The 16,932-nt window shown below is 44.9% G+C and overlaps 1 pseudogene; it reads right to left on the reverse strand.

The window, feature by feature from the left end:
- Window positions 1-10,529: 10,529 nt before the first annotated feature.
- LOC136489917 (O-fucosyltransferase 9-like) lies at window positions 10,530-15,923 on the reverse strand (annotated as a pseudogene).
- Between the last annotated feature and the right edge of the window lie 1,009 nt (window positions 15,924-16,932).

Genomic DNA, 16,932 nt, shown 5'->3' on the forward strand with positions numbered 1-16,932 from the left:
TTAGTGTATGCATGTGTGCTAGATTTCAAGCCTCACCAAGAGAAAGTCATTTGAAGGCAACTAAGAGAATATTGAGGTACTTGAAGCATACACAACATGTTGGATTATGGTATCCCAAAGGAGCAAGATTTGAGTTGATTGGATATTCAGATTCCGATTATGCGGGATGCAAAGTTGAGAGAAAGAGCACATCGGGCACATGTCAACTATTGGGAAGATCACTTGTGTCTTGGTCATCAAAGAAGCAAAATAGTGTAGCACTTTCAACCGCCGAAGCGGAGTACATTTCGGCCGGTAGTTGTTGTGCTCAATTACTTTGGATGAAGGCTACTTTGAGTGACTTTGGAATCAAGTTCAAGCAAGTGCCATTGCTATGTGACAATGAAAGTGCCATAAAGCTCACCAACAACCCGGTTCAACACTCAAGAACAAAGCATATAGATGTCCGTCATCACTTCATAAGAGATCATCAACAAAAAGGGGACATTTGCATAGAGAGTGTGGGCACCGAAGATCAACTTGCCGACATATTCACCAAGCCACTTGATGAGAAGAGGTTTTGCAAGCTAAGGAATGAATTGAACATACTTGATTTCTCCAATATGTGTTGATGCACCCCCACTATATGACATGCCTCTCCTTCAAGCCAAGCAAGGTAAAGTTGATTGACATGTCATCCATCCATTGCTAAGGACATGATTAGTGCATCTAGACATATTTCACATTTGAATAGGCTCATTCATGCAAATCAAATAAATTTGATGCTTGTATGGTACCACTATTGCTTGAATGTTTGAAATGATCTAGTGGTAGCATATGACATGTTTGTGGGCTTGCAAACCTAGTGTTTGATTTAGAAAATGAGCTATAAGTGTTTAACTCAACATGGTACAAGATAACCCTTATTTGGAGGTGTGAAGAAGCTTGTCCTTGGATCAAACCGAGTTAAATATCTTTTGCAAGTCATCTAGATTGAACCAAATTGGGAAAATGATCCTCATTTCATATGGTTTCACCCCAACATATCTATAATTTGAGGTCACCTTTTGTGCAAATTGTTGACTTTGATAATCCTAACCTATCTATACTTTAAGCCTTTGTGGTCATTGATGACAAAGGGGGAGAAATAGTGTACAAAGATAGTGAAACAAAGGGGGAGAGTTAATACATGACAAAGGAAGAGGATCAATTAAAATTTTGAGCATACAAATAGGGGGAGCAAGCTCATAAACTTGTATAGTGCATTTGAATGTGCATTACATATATTTGCTTGCGTGGCATAAGTTTTAATTTCAAATATCCATGCTTGTGTGGTGTATGCTAGTTGTAGGTTTGAATGTTGAAATGAAAAACTAGCATGCATAGGCTAAAAGTAACTAGACCTATGTTCACTCTATGGAAACTAGACCCTTGCATGTAATGTTGATCTCACGGGGTATTCTAGCTTTTGTGTATGTCTAGTTACTAATGGTGCTAAGGATGGTATATTGGTGCACTCCGATTGGTATCACGCTTCAAAGGTCCATCTCTTATACCTTAGCATCATTTGGTAGAAATTGTCTCCTATATTTCCTATCTAAGCATATGTGCAAGCTACAATCCAAACTCTTAGCACATATGTAGGGGGAACAATTACTACCATTTGGAGTTCATGAAACTTGTCCATAACCGTTACACATGGTAAATATGCTTGGGCAAACAACATGGATTCAAATGAACTTAAATTCATATCTTTGTGAAAGGGTTGTCATCAATTACCAAAAAGGGGGAGATTAAAAGCTCTAGTTTGGTTTTGGTTAATTGATGAAACCCTAAGTGCTAACCTAGTTTATCAAGATGATTATGAGATAGGTAGCACTACTCCAAGTGATGAAGCAATGGCAAAGATCATGACAATGGTGATGGCATGGTGATGGTCAAATGCTTAAACATGAAAAGAAGAAAGAGAAAAACAAAAGGCTCAAGGCAAAGGTATAAAATGTAGGAGCCATTTTATTTTAGTGATCAAGGCACTTAGTGAGTGTGATCACATTTAGGATAGATAGCTGTACTATTAAGAGGAGTGAAACTCGTATTGGAATGCGGTTATCAAAGTGCCACTAGATGCTCTAATTCATTGCATATGCATTTAGGATCTAGTGGAGTGCTAACACCCTTGAAAATGTTTGTGAAAATATGCTAACACATGTGCACAAGGTGATACACTTGGTGGTTGGCACATTTGAGCAAGGGTGAAGGAGATTGAGTCGAAAAGGAGTTAGTCGCGCTGGTTACAGAGGGATCGGACGCGTCCGGTATGTGACCGGACACGTCCGGTATTTCGGCGGCAGACTCAGCGACCGGACGCGTCCGGTGTGAATCAGAAAAGGCAGCAGACGGCAGAGCAGCCGATCAGATGCTAGCAGTGTCTGGTCCGGTACCACCAGATGCGTCCAGTCGGGCGTGGTTGCTTACTGTACTCCACCGGACGCTGCGGCTCAGCGTCCGGTCATTTGTGTCTCTACGTCCGGTGTGAGCGTCCGGTTGTCAGCAGAAGGGGCAGCAACAGCTAAGTTTGATTTGAACTGGACACGTGGCAGTCTGGGGCGACCGAACACGTCTGGTATGCCGACCGGACGCGTCCGGTATTCACGACCGGAGCGTCCGGTGCAGGGTGACTGGAGCATCCGGTCGACGCGCACTCAGCCCGTTTTTGAGCCAACGGCTCTATTTGATGGGGGCTTCTATTTAAAGCCCCTTGGCCAGCTCAAGCTATAACTCTTACACATTTACATTGACATAGCAACCTTGTGAGCTTAGCCAAAGCACTCCCACTCATCTCCATCATTGATCCATCATCATTGTGAGATTGGGAGAGAATCCAAGTGCATTGCTTGAGTGATTGCATCTAGAGGCACTTGGTATTCGTGTTGCGCTGTGGATTTCTCTTGTTACTCTTGGTGGTTGCCATCACCTAGATGGTTGGAGCAGCGGTGAAGGATCGGCACGAGTTGGTGATTGTTTGTGGCCGGCTTCGGTGATTGTGAGGGGAGTTGTACCTTCCCCAGCAGAGTGCCGAAAGGTAACTCTAGTAAATTGCTCGTGTCATTGAGTTACCTCACTTGTGGGTCGGTTCTTGCGGTGTCCTATCATGTGGACGAGGTTTGTGAAACACCTCTTAGCCGCCGAACCACCAAGTGTTGGTCGACACAACGGGGACTAGCGTGTTGGCAAGCACGTGAACCTCGGGAGAAAAATCGACTATCTCTTGTCATTTGCATTCTCCCGGTGATTGGCTTAATCTTCATCTTGTGATTGGTTCATCCCCTACACGGCAGTATAATCACCCTACTCACTTATTTACATTCTTGTAAACTAGTTGATACAAGCTCTTTAGTGTAATTAGAATTGAGAGCTTGCTTTATTATTTACACTCATCTAGTTGAGCTCTTAGTGAGTAGTTACATAGCAAGTTTGGGTGCCTAAGTAATCATTGCAACTAGAATTGTTGGATAGGTGGCTTGCAACCCTTGTAGAGCTAGAGCAAGTTTGCATTACGCTATTTGTCATACTAATCAAATTGCTCTAGTTGATTTGTAGATTTTTAAATAGGCTATTCACCCCCCCTCTAGCCATATTAGGACCTTTCAGCATGGCGCGGGGCAGTGGCGGCCAAGCCTAGCCTGGCGCGCAGCCGATCGACCACCAGGGCTGGCCCGGGGGACTCGACCACGGCGAGGCTAAGGCGTTGCGCGGCACCAAGCGACACGCGATAATGGCACACGGACTTACCAGCAGCAGCCACCCGTCCATGACCCGAGCTCATCACTGGCAGCACACTCGCGCGTGGTGACCGCGTCCTCAAGTCAAGAAACTAGGAACGATGCCACACCCGCTTATTAAAGTAGGCCAAAAACTACTCACTGATTCAACGAAGGCTCAACCAATTCCATGAACCTAAGGTCAACACTACCAGCTAGCTAGCGACGCAATCATCATGACCAGGGACCAACCAGAGAGGGAGTGAGAGGAATGCCAACATGAACTCGTCGCGCTGAACGTCAGTTCGCGAACAGAGCACCAACGACACGACTTTGACACGTTTTAACGAAGTTTGGGAAATTTTACGAAGGTATCGTGACACCCAACTCCACTACCACTTAAGCCATGCTCAAGTACTCATCTAGAGGCAACCAATAGTACAAGAATATGAAGTCAGTGTTTAAACAATTTAGTTAGAATTTGAATGTCAAAACGGCATTGTCTACTATCATTTTTAGATTTAGAAAAGGGCAAGGCCCGGTTAGGACTAACAACCATTTGCGCTTTAGTCACAATTTTTAATATGTCTAAACCTTATTAATTTCATCCAATAAACATTTCATACAATAGTCCATACTTTATACTAACCCATAGGAGCAAAACATTTAAGCACCCTTTTACTATTTTGCACAATATAAATCACCAAAAATGGCATTTGAAACATAAGTTCAATTTCTCGTCGATTCAACGAAACGTTCTAGTTTGAACTTCGGATTCGATTTTTGAGCTACCCACTTCCCAAAAATTAAAGTTGTATTCTTATCTACACTATTTGCTCACCATTTTTACACAAACACTATACACAAGTTATATCTTATTTTTGTTTGCAGAAATTGTTTCATGTGTGTTTTAACTTGTTAAAGTTCGAAAACTCGTTCAACTTGATTTCACCGAGGCCTTAACCTAGGCGCTAAGCAAGTTCATAACACCAGAGGTGTTACACCCCCTCCCCCGCTCCGCCCGCTCCCCCGCACTCGTTCTCCCCTGCTCCGCCCGCTCGCTCTACGGGCCGTCCCCGGGACAAGGACGCCGCGCTTGTGCGCAAGCTCGCTGCTGCCCCTGCCCGCCCGTGCTGCCTCCCTCCCTCCGTCCCTCGCCCCTCCGCGACCTCCATGCAACCTCATGTTCCCAACGACCTAGCTCCCGCTCCCCCCACCGGAGACGAGGACGACGGTGACGGCTTCGACGAGGTAGGTCGGTCCTTCTCTGGATCTGAGTCCTCCTCCTCCTCCTCTGGATCTGAGCCCTCCTCCTCCTCCTCCTCTGGGTCTGAGGGACGCGGCAGTGGTTAGGGTTCCAGCGAGCTCTGGGGTCATATTCCCTCCTCCCTCCGGCGAGCTCGAAGGTGATGGGTCAGGGGCTATTTTGTACGTCTTTTTTGTTGTTTCTCCTGTGTTGCAATGGGTTTTTTGGATAGTGCAACAGATGATTTTTGAATGTTGCAATGGAATTTTTGGGTCGTTGCAACAGATGTTTTTGCGATGTTGCAGTACTACTGCTTGAGATATTGTTGAAAATAATTTTTGATGTCGCAGCACATAATTGTCGATGTTGCAGTACTTATTTTTTTGATATTGCAGCACATAATTTTCAATATTGCAGTACATGTTTTTTCGATGTTGCAGTACATGTTTTTCGATGTTGCAGTACATATTTTGATGTTGCAGTACTACTGCTTGAGATATTGCAATACATAATTTTCGATGTTGCAGCACATAATTTTTTATGTTGCAGTACATATTTTTTTGATGTTGCAGTACATGTTTTTCGATGTTGCAGTACATATTTTTCGATGTTGTTGCAGTACATATTTTTCGATGTTGTTGCAGTACATATTTTTCGATGTTGCAGTACATAATTTTTGTTGTTGCAGTACATATTTTTTGATGTTGCAGTATATTGTTTTTCAATGTTGCACTATATATTTTTGCGATGTTGCAGTTTTTTATATCTCGATGTTGCGTAGTTTTTCTATACGTTTGCAATGTTGTATTTGAAGTGTTTTGTGCTCTTTTTTGGGACAAGGGCGCGATGGAAGAGCGAGATGCGTTGGGGAACGGGGGACAGGGGCGCAGTGGGGCGCGGCGTTTTCCGTTCTATTCCGTTCTAGATGCGGGGGCGGTCGGGTTTCCACTCTATTCCTGTGTGGGGGCACGTGGGGTTGGGAAGGGGACCGGCGTCTGGACGCACTTGCGCGCCGAACGTCCGGACGCTAGAATCATGAAAAGCCCTTGGTAAGCAGCGGCTAAAACATAATCGAAAACAGTCACGGGCCATCTTGTCAAGTCCTTCGTCAAGACGCAGCGGGCTGCTAGGAGGATTGGGCCCAACAACAACCTGCTCTCCTCTCAGCTGTGCGGCGTGAATTTCCTGTAGTACTAGGTTCATGCCTGTGCGTTGCTACGGGACAACTAAACTTTTATACGAAAAACACACAGATCACATGATAAGATAACAATACTTATCATGTGATCTGTGTATTTTTAGTATAAAAGTTTAGCTGTCCCGTAGCAACGCACGGACACTACAGATGACGACATGACATGCGGTGGTGAAGGGAGTGAGGACGTGCCTGCCTGCCACCGCCTGCCTTTGTGGGCTGTGTGTCGGGTATAGAAAAAAAAATTTCTTTCTTTACGGTTGCATGACACCCTCTCAGACGAGAGTCAGGCGCCCAGATTCGACGGATCAGCTTTTTATAGTTATTGTGTGCATGCAGGTGTGGGTGGGCATGGGTGGGCGGCAGGTGGGGATCGAAGGGGAGAAGCAGAATGTCGTACATGATTTTTTATCGCACGCTCATCAACGATTCTCTTATAGATTTTTTAGTTGTAGAGATAAGTAGGGGAAAAAACCGAGCTGAAGCAAGTCCGAACAGGAGAGCGGAATCCGACTCCGAGTCGCGTCGCAGCTCCTGCCTCTCCTGCGCTGCGCTACGCCTACATATATCAAGAAAGGAAACGAACCGAATTTACTGTACCACTATAGCGAATACTGTGCTACTTTTGCTGAGTGCTGCTACTCGAACATGGTGGCAGTTTTATTATAAAATAAAGAACCAGTTTTGGAGGAGCTGCTGTGGAACTTCTCCATCTTAAGCGGCTAAATTATTTTAGAGAGCATGTTTAGATATCTAAATTTAAAGGTACTCTTAGCCCTCTTCTTGACAAGGAACCCATATTTTGTTGAAGGGCGTGGCTAGCGTCTAGGCATCCAGACGGACGCGCGCGTCCGGACGCCCATGCAGCTGCCCTAGTCAGCCTCGCCCCACCCCACATGCGCACCCTGCCCCTGTCGCTGCGCCCGTGGCTCATTCCCAGCGACCCGCTCCTTTCTCTTCGCACGGGCAGGACCTGATACCTGGGACGAGGACGAGCACGCCCTCAGTCCGTAGGACCCAAGCACGCCATGCGCCCTGACTGCCGACACCCGACTCGCCGTGCCTGATCCCCCGATGCCCAGGCCGTGGCCCCATGACTCTCTGAACATACATCTGAAACATGAAACACTTGAATACAACATACGTAGGAAGCAGATGAAATATTTAGAACATACACTTAAAACATGTGTGTGATACATAAGCAACATACAGATAAAACACTTGCAACTTGCAATATGAAAACACTTACTGCAATATAAAACTGAAAAAACTGATACCATTGGAACATTCTATTGCAACATGTGTGAAACATATGCAACATATAAATAAAAAACACTTGTAAATATACGTCCGAAAACAGATAAAACATTTTGAACAAATGCTTGCAACATGTCTCTGAAACACTTGCAACATCCAGATCTACTTTTGCAATATCTACATGAAACACTTGCAACATACCTCTAAAACATCTGGAACACATGAAACATACGCTTGCAACATGTTAGGCGCGGCACTCTAGTGGACGGCGACCACCATGTCAGGCGCACTGAGGAACTCGATAACTGCCTCGTTGGGCAGATCGAGGCTAGGAGAGGGAGCAGAGCGAAGAGCACCACAGACTTGCCCCCCCCTCCCGAGCTTCTTGTGCTATTGGGGCGCGAGGAGTCTCGAGGCCAGCCGACACGAAGTATGCATGGCCGTGACACCCTCGCTATCTCCAGCTGTAGAAGGAGGTGATGAAGAGGACGCCGGCGCCGACGACGACCATGAGGGCGGGGGCGAGCGGGAGGTGCGACTTCAGCGGCAGAGCCTGGCGTCGCGAAGGCGGGAGAGGGCCATGAAGCGGAGGAAGCAGAGCGGAGCCTGCGGCGAGCGCGGGGCGGAGAAAGCGGAGCGGAGCGGAGCCTGCAGCGAGCGCATGAGGAAACAGAGTGGGAGATATATTTTTTATTTGGAAAGATGGCGATCATTATCGTTTGTTGAAATCTTCATTCTTGTTCGTCCACTCTACCCTATCCTTCTTCATCACCGGCGTGTCTCAATGGCAATTGATGTTATCTACGAAAGCCAAGCATTTGGACTCCAATCTTCCTTCCCTTTCCAGAAAAGCCCCTAATATAATAACAAACACAAGTTTACTTTGTGATTGATAAATAAGCAAGCAGCAGGAAAGAATGTAACGCTAAAAGTTACGGGCCATCTTGTCAGGGCCTTCGTCGAGACGCGGCGGGCCGGTGTGTGGATTCGGCCCAACAACAGCCTGATCTAATTTGAAACAACTCGAGCGGAATCCGACTCCGCGTCGCGCGTCGCAGTTCCTGCCTCTCCTGCGCCAGCGCTACGCATACATATATCAGGAAAGGAAACGAACGCCGACGAGGCGGCGACCAAGCAATTAGATCACAACTCGTCGGAAGAAAAAAGAAGGAAGGGAAGGCTGGTTTGAAGAACGAGCGGATCCGACCAGGAAACAAAGAAACCAGCAGGCTCCCGGCGCCGGCGCCGACGAGAGGTAGTAATAATGGAGGCGTGGCGGTTCGGCTTCGACCCGTCGTTGTTCCCGCCGGCGTACAAGTTCGACCCCACCGACACCGACATCGTGGTGCACTACCTCCTCCCGCGCGCCCTGGGCGTCCCCAACCCGCACGAGCACGCCTTCCTCGACGCCGAACCCTGCAGCTGCCCGCCGTGGGAGTTCATGCGCCGCAACGGCCACGCTGACAGCGACCACGCTTTCTTCTTCGTGCCCCCGCGCGCGCGCGGGAAGCGGGCCGTCTGCGTAGTCTCCCCAGTGGAGGAGGACGGCGTCGGCGTCAGGTGGGACGCGCAGAAGAGCACGGAGACCTCCATCGTCCTCGTGCGCGGCGGCGGCGGCGGCGGCGGGCCGGGGGGCGGTGCGGCCGAGATGCCCATCAAGTACAAGCGCTGCAACCTGTCGTACTACCACGGCGACGAGCCCAGCACTGTAGAAACTGGATCAGAATCAATTCTCGCCGGAACGCTCGCTTTCCCTCTCTCTCTCTTGTTCGATGAACTCGCGACGAACGCGACGAATAGATGGAACTCAAGGATTTTTGCGCAGCGCACAGAACTGCTGCTTTTCTGTTTTCTTTCTCCTTTTATTGAGTCACACGATTACACGGTTGGCAAGGCCATGAGCACATCCGCCCACGTCCCGTTTTAGCTGCGCCATCCCACAGCCACGGAACGTGGGCGCCATTGCCGGGCCAAGCTTCGCCACACACACGCTCTGCATGAAAAGAAACGCGCACGACGTGGACAACGTCGTGCTCACCGCTAGACAAACTAAGAATAGAAATATGCAACGCAACAGATTATTTTTCAACAAGCACCAGCGGGTGGGTCATGCACAAGTACCAGATCACCGTGCCGCCGCGGCTCTCCAGCACCGTCCTGTCGCACGTCAAGGTCACCGACAGGGGCAAGCACAAGCAGCGACTGAAGGACGCCGCCGCTGCCGCCGGCGGTAGCCCGCAGCAGGTTGTTGTTCCGGACCCAGACCAGCCCGGCCCGAGCAACTACGACGACTTCGTCCATGGCCATGGCCATGACGACGACGACGGAAATGCCCTTGGGTTGAGCGGCGGCGAGCAGTCTGAGGTTGTCTACCTAGGGATGGTAATTGCAGTGTCATGGCGGAGATGGCTGCCTACTTCGTCGACGATGGCAACAGCTAAATGAACGACGGCTCTTGCTACTACCATCAGTACCAGGACGACGGCAGCTGCGGCGACTACTGTTTCAACGTCGGAGACAGCAACGTTGACCATGAGTACCACGATGGCGGCAGCGAAGGTTGAGATGCATTCGAGCAATACTACCTCGGGGGTAGTGTATAAAGTGAAAGTGTACTTCTATTTGGTCTATGCATGTTTGGCAGCAATTTGATTTTGTTACTTTTGTCTTTCTAAACATGAAGCATTGTTGGCATTGATTTATGTAACTATTCAGATTGGTTGGTTATTTACTTATTACACATTCTCTTGGTCCTTCTGAATTACAAAGCATTAAGAGAGCTGTTTTGATTACATTGAAGAAAAAGGCTTATTTCAATCTCGCATGAACAAGACCTTTTTCCCATGTGCTGCCGGCTAGAGGAAGCTAAATTTCCAGTTCCATTGCAACCATTTTATGCAATAATTTGGAATGTCAACAGAATGAGTGCATGCTACAGATGGACGGCTCTAAATTTACACAATCAAAATGATTGAGCTCGTGCTTAAGATAAATCTCAGAAAAAAACAATTCTTTTTATTTATCCAGAACAAATAAATAATTAAGTCTTTATGTACAAGTACAATAAACTGCGGAGTACCTTCTGCACACATATACACTCACTGATGAATCTCTGTTTTTTTGGGGAAGGGATTCATATCAATAGCCATATAATTTGAAATCTCCATATTCTCTTCTATGCTCGTACCAATATTTATTTTTCCTTTGCTTACTGCTATATGGTGTGGCTACTTACAAGGGTGGAACGTACCTAGTTCCTTGCCGTGGACCTTGATCGTGCTTCAGCTTGCTGACACATGCAGTCAGGCATGGGAAGGGTGTACATGGATTCCTGTGGTTTCCTTAATCCGAAACCTTTCATCTCACTATGCCGACGCATGTCCTCCATGTGGTGCTTGAATCGATCCCATCTACATACAAAATTAACTTAGATACTTCTCAATTAGATGATGAGTATGAAAAAGAAAGCATAAAATCTTGCATGTTCTGCCCATTGCAGGTGTTCACAACTAAAAGAGAGTAATCAGCTGCAGAAGATTTAAATGTATGTCAGCATACAGATAAAGCAATTTCTATGCTGTAATTAGATTAGAATGAACCGAGTTTCTTCAAGGCAATCATGTTTGGCGAAACGTTTATGAAACAAGGGTCATCTTGGACACAAAAATGGCTACATGTGAACCAATTTCAGGCCACAACACATTCGTTGATAGTTTATGAAACTTTACGAGGATAACCGAAAATATACCTGATATTTGGATTGTCAAAGAGTTGAACTAGCTTCCGTTTATCTGGTTTTATTGTTTTTGCATGTCCTCCATACATATAACGTCTATGCCCCATCAGAAAGTGAGGGAAATTGCTTCCTTGTGTCATCACAAACACTTCACTGTGAAGACAGACAGTATAGTCCAGTGCTGCTAGTCTTGATGAATGTCCCTACATATAGTGTCAGCAGGCAAACTTATCCTTTGATACCACCTGGCTTCCATTTCTTGATGCAATACAAACGGGATAGAGAAGGGAGGCACACTTTCTAATATTTATTAGAGGACTGGAATAATCAAGGGAAAATGTACCTTGAACTGTGCAAGCTCCTCAGGTGTAACTAGACTTTGTTTTGTTTGTAGAAATGGAAACAGCTGTCGAAGAGGAGTCATGTACTTTTCAGCGTTATATATTTTACCGGATGCAACATAAAGGGAAGTAGTGTTGTCAAATCCCATTCCTCGCAACATCATTCCAACCTTGTATAAACTGAACTAGTAAGAAAATAGAAGTTACATAATACCTTATAAAATGAAGCAAATACAGTTCCCCTAAATTTTAATCAGAGATAAAGTCCAATATTATAAACTTATGTGAGGATAATTATTCTATTCAAGGAGTAAGACAAGACAATCTACAAATGATCTGCCAATATGACCTGGCACTGCAGCACCTCAGAAACATGGCATGGGCTCTAAAAATGACGAAGCAATTCAGAAAAGGCAAGATTGCAAGGAACAAATGTTGCAACCTCCAAAGGTGTCAAAGGGCATCTCCCATTCCTTCGGTTAGCCTCAGGATTTATCACTCGACCAGGTCGGTGGAATTTCCCTCTCCAGCTCCTTTCGCGAGCATTTTCCATTGCATTGTCCTCCTTCAAACCACCATCATATTTGCAGCATGAAAAAGCTACCATGTCCTAAACATAGAACACAGTCATCACAACTTGAGAAAAGTAGAAATGATAGTCCACACAAGATAAACTTTAGTAAAACCTCTTCAAAGCGAAGATGCACTGAGACGTACTTCCCACCAGTTAAAAAACTCCTCTTGATCATTCGGTAAACCATATTATCTGCAAGAATTCTTATTGGTTCAGAAATTCTTAATGCCTCATAGTTTGTCAAACATCTCAATGCCTGGATATTCATAGGAACCGAATGGGCCAGTCTATTTGAGAAAGGGGCAATACGCACAGCCCTGTGTCATAGAACAAGAAATAAGCGAAGATATGGTACTATGGGATGCTCAGTGCAAAGATCTGACTCTACTTCGAGGCAAGGGGGAAAAAAAGGAAGGGAGCACGTACCCTAGCTCCAACAATTTTGGAAGCACCTGTTGTAGGTAGTAACTTGAGGGTGAGAAAGCTTTGGTTCTCATATTTGGTATTATGCTGATATTATGGTCAAATCGCAGAAAAACATCTTCAGGAAGATCTTTTACAACCGTTACATATTTTCTAAGTGACTTAATGAAGTGATCTTCGTCAAAGATATCACCAAATTTGCTGAAAACTTGAAAAGACATCCTCATGAAACAGCGAGAAGAAAACTAACATATATTTCAGGTATTACAGTTTAATTCTCAAACGGACAGAACATGTAGAATCAGCACATTAAAATGATTAAGGTAAAACTTTATATGCTAAAAGGAAAGGCAGCTGAGAGGATACATGGGAGCTTATAGGACCATATTCTTAACAATGACCAAAACTAAGTTGTCAAAATGCATAACTACGTAAGAGCAAATATAGCCTCAAAGGTAGCAGCAACAAGAAAAAAAAAAGGCTGGTGTGCACACAAAAAAGCCTGCGTGCAATATTAACTTATTCACTCCAGCCTCGTTATGAAAGATTAACCAGAAAAACACTTGCAAAAGGAGACTACTAACAGAAGTAAGTTTCCCAACTTAGTACAGTAAAGCACTAGTATTTTACAAAACTATTTTCCGAGAAAAAGAAAAGGAGGAAGGCATATACCATATTTCAGTTACTTGAAATACATCTCTGATTATTATGTAAACATAAACTTTTAGCTAGAATCACGCCAAACGCTATTCAAATGAAATGCTGGTGTCACAAGAGTTGCATTAAGAATTTTGGCCACAGCAATAGCATCACAAATCTGTATTAAGAAATCTCAATCAGATAACCACAAAAAATGCATGCTGAAAAGAGGAAACCTAACTTGAACTTGAGGTGCTATATCAAAAAAAAAAAAAAAAATCCATCGATGAAGATTGGTAAGCACATAAAACTCCATTTGTTATTGAGACTTCCACAGAAGATAAGGTACATACATGCAATAAAATACAAACTATCATATTTATGGAAGAGTGAGGTTGAACACATGTATAGAACTGCCAATTTATGATTTGGACCACATAATCAACTATCAGCAAACTTGACACCTTGCTGATTATAAAAAAAACAAAGATATAACCAGGACATTCTTGGCTGAGATTGGATTCCTCTCTCTCAAAAAGCAGCCATCTAGTAAGTGCTAATTACCGGAGTACCGAACAATTATTTTAAACTGAGTAAGAGAGCTAATACGGCTCCTTGAAATCTCATTGTATTTTCACGATGGACTGTTAAAAAACATTTTAATACCAATGGATTTTAGCAGTGCATGCAAATAATGATAAAATGTAGCTTCTAGGTCAAAATGATAAAGTCAACCTATAAAATTGGACTATTCAAATCTAGTCGGAAATGACCGTAGCGTACAACTTACTGAAATGCGTTGTTGATTCAAGCCACCATTTGCCTCAACTATGAGGAATCCATTTGAAGGCGGTAACTCTGAAAAGCGTAAATCTGTGCCATCAATGTCAGCTACCAAGTTATGTTATCTTTCCCAGCTTATATTGACATAGAGGTAAACAAAGAATTGAGTTATGACTTGGATGTTTGTTATGCAAACTACACTCTTAAGGTTCTCTTACCTGAGTGTATCAACCCCTTGCTGATACAAGGTTCCCATTGCTTTCCAGACTTTTTGTAATGAGATGTCACTAACTGTGCAATGGCAAGATAAAAAAGAACTATGTCACATACATGTAAGATACCCTAATTTCTTAGCATAAAGAACAAGAGTTTCATGGTCCTTAAGATTAAAGAAATTAAAAGAGATTCACAGTTGAACTCCAAAGGTTTTTGAGATTATTAGCATAGTATAACTGATCAAGACAAGATCAGCATTGTAATGTTCAACCATGAGCCAAAGTCACAAAGATTTGTTTTGAGTCTTTCAAAGTTTAGAACATAAAAAAAACTAGCACATAGCCCTGAGTTTTTTTTTTGAGGAATCACTACCCGTGAGAGTTCACATTAATAGATATGAAACCAGAGACACCACATCAACAGGATAAAATAAATCATATCGAACACACACACAAAAAACTGTTCTTTTAACTTCTATAGGATTATTCTTCTGCCTCATTTGAGGTCACACAAATAAGGCACCGGAATACTACATATTTCAGGGCAATGTTGTACCTGATAATGATATGTAACAGGATAAGCGGAAGGGTTTTTGATAACATGTAAGAAGTGGCATATAATGCGATAGCAGTAGCTAAGGTCCCTTGCTATGAAACATTGAAACCTTTTGTGGGAACAGGTGGTTGTGCTCTGCTCACTGCTTAGCCTTGTGATCACCAAAAATGTGTTTCACAAATTGTTTCAAATTTAAACTAAAGAACATGGAAATGGGATGTCGTCATGAAAACTGCCTCCACGAACTGTCTACGTGACTCTTTGGTACTGGTTAACATCCTCCTTTTGCAAAATTGTGCCTTCTTTTGATTACTTTATCCTCTCATCTAGCATCACCAAGTTGTAGCGTATACTCTATGCCTGTCATTTATGAAGGGTCATCACCTTTCTGCCATTCAAACATGAAACGAAAAGCAGCACATGCTACAATTTCGCAAGTAAATTACTACATTTAAGGTGGCAAAACATGCTTCTTTTGCCTCATGAAATGTGACTCACAGATTGTCCAAATCCCCTATTTTCTTGTAGAAGGAGCCTAATTTTGAGGGATTCAAGCCAAACTTTGTTGAATTCAAGTGACTGGAGCTGGAGGTAAATTTGTCGTCCTTTTAGCAAAAAGGGAAATGATTGGAAAAAAAATAAAAGGACAAGAAAAGAACACATACTAAGATCAATCTTATAGGATGACAATTTTGATCAAATCGAGCCCCTACATTGCAATTCTGAAACCATAGATGACACATTTAACCAAGCACGGAGGCAATCGTTCGTCCCCCTCTCGAGACAAACCAGGAACTTTGGCATGCAAGAACTCAATTCGCCCCCCAACGAAATCAAGCCACAAGGTCCCAGGGGGCCAAAAAATGCAAACTTAGGGACGCTCACCGGGTTCGGCCGCGAGGCGAAGGCGCGCATTTGCGGGAGGAGCCGTTCGAACACGAGGTGGCTGCGGTACACGGACCCGGGGGGCGCCGGTTGCGCACGCCGCCCCAGCGCACCCGCCACCACGCCGCTGGATCATGAGCATCGCTGCCGCCCATGGCGAGCATGAGCATCGCTGCCGCGTACGCCAGCGCGAGGAGCAGCACGGCGGCCCGCCGCCGGCGCCCGACCAGCACGCGGCCCAGACGCCGCGCAGCAGCAGGCTTCGCGCCAGCCGTCTCGGTGCCGCTCATTGACGCCGCCGCGGCCGCCACTTGCATGTCCTGGAGCGCTCCCGCGGGACCATGCGAGGCGAAGCTGCTAGCCGGTGTGGAGGAGGCGCGAGGTGCGAGGTGGTGGAAAGGCCGGAGAGGAAAGCGTGACCAGAAATGGCAAATGCGCAAATTAAATACGAGAGAGAGGTGTGGGGATGGGCTCGAATTGGAACCGAATGTGGATAGTGTTATTTATTACTCCTGTCTAAAATACGTGTATCTCATTTTTTGAAAAGTCAAAATATTTTACAATTTAGCTACATATATATAGAAATGTATTAATGTTCATGATGAATAATAACTGTCATTAATTAGGATGTATACTTGATTTTGAAGATAATATTTAGATTTTCTTATCGATGGTTTTATAGTAAAATAAAACTACTATACATGTAGGGATTTAAAATATGGTTGTATAGCAGCGGTAGATAATGACAACTAACATATATATTCATAAATATTTCAACAATCAAATATGTAAAAATAATAAAAATGTAGACAAATATTTCAATACCAATAAACATTTATCTATACATAAATTTAAATATATAAATAAACTAAATTACTTAAAATTAATATGATTAGTTATTATACTAAACGGCAATGTTGTGCTAAGGACGTCCGTTCAGACGGACGCTCCCGTTGATGGGCCACGACACCAGCGCAAACGACCCAACTCTCCACTTGTGTATCAGCTCGCCCCCACCATATCTGCTCGTGTCTTCCGTTCCTCTCCATCCACCATACCACTGTCGCGTCCGCACCGCCGCGCGCATGCTCTAGCACTACCACACCGTCGCGGTGCTCTCCACCGTGCCTGACCAGCCGCCGCCCTCTCTCTCTCCACCATGCTCCAGCGCTGCCGCTTGCCATCCTTCCTCTCTGCCGGGCCATCTACCCGTCACGGTGTTCTCCACCGCGTCGGCCGCCTTCTCCACCGGTGTGCCCTTCTCCACCGGAGCTGCACGCGCGCCCCTCCACGGCATCGAGCTCTGCATCAACGAGCCTCCAATCATCCAAGCAGTAAGTAG

Source organism: Miscanthus floridulus, chromosome 10, assembly GCF_019320115.1.
Source record: "Miscanthus floridulus cultivar M001 chromosome 10, ASM1932011v1, whole genome shotgun sequence".
NCBI lineage: Eukaryota > Viridiplantae > Streptophyta > Magnoliopsida > Poales > Poaceae > Miscanthus > Miscanthus floridulus.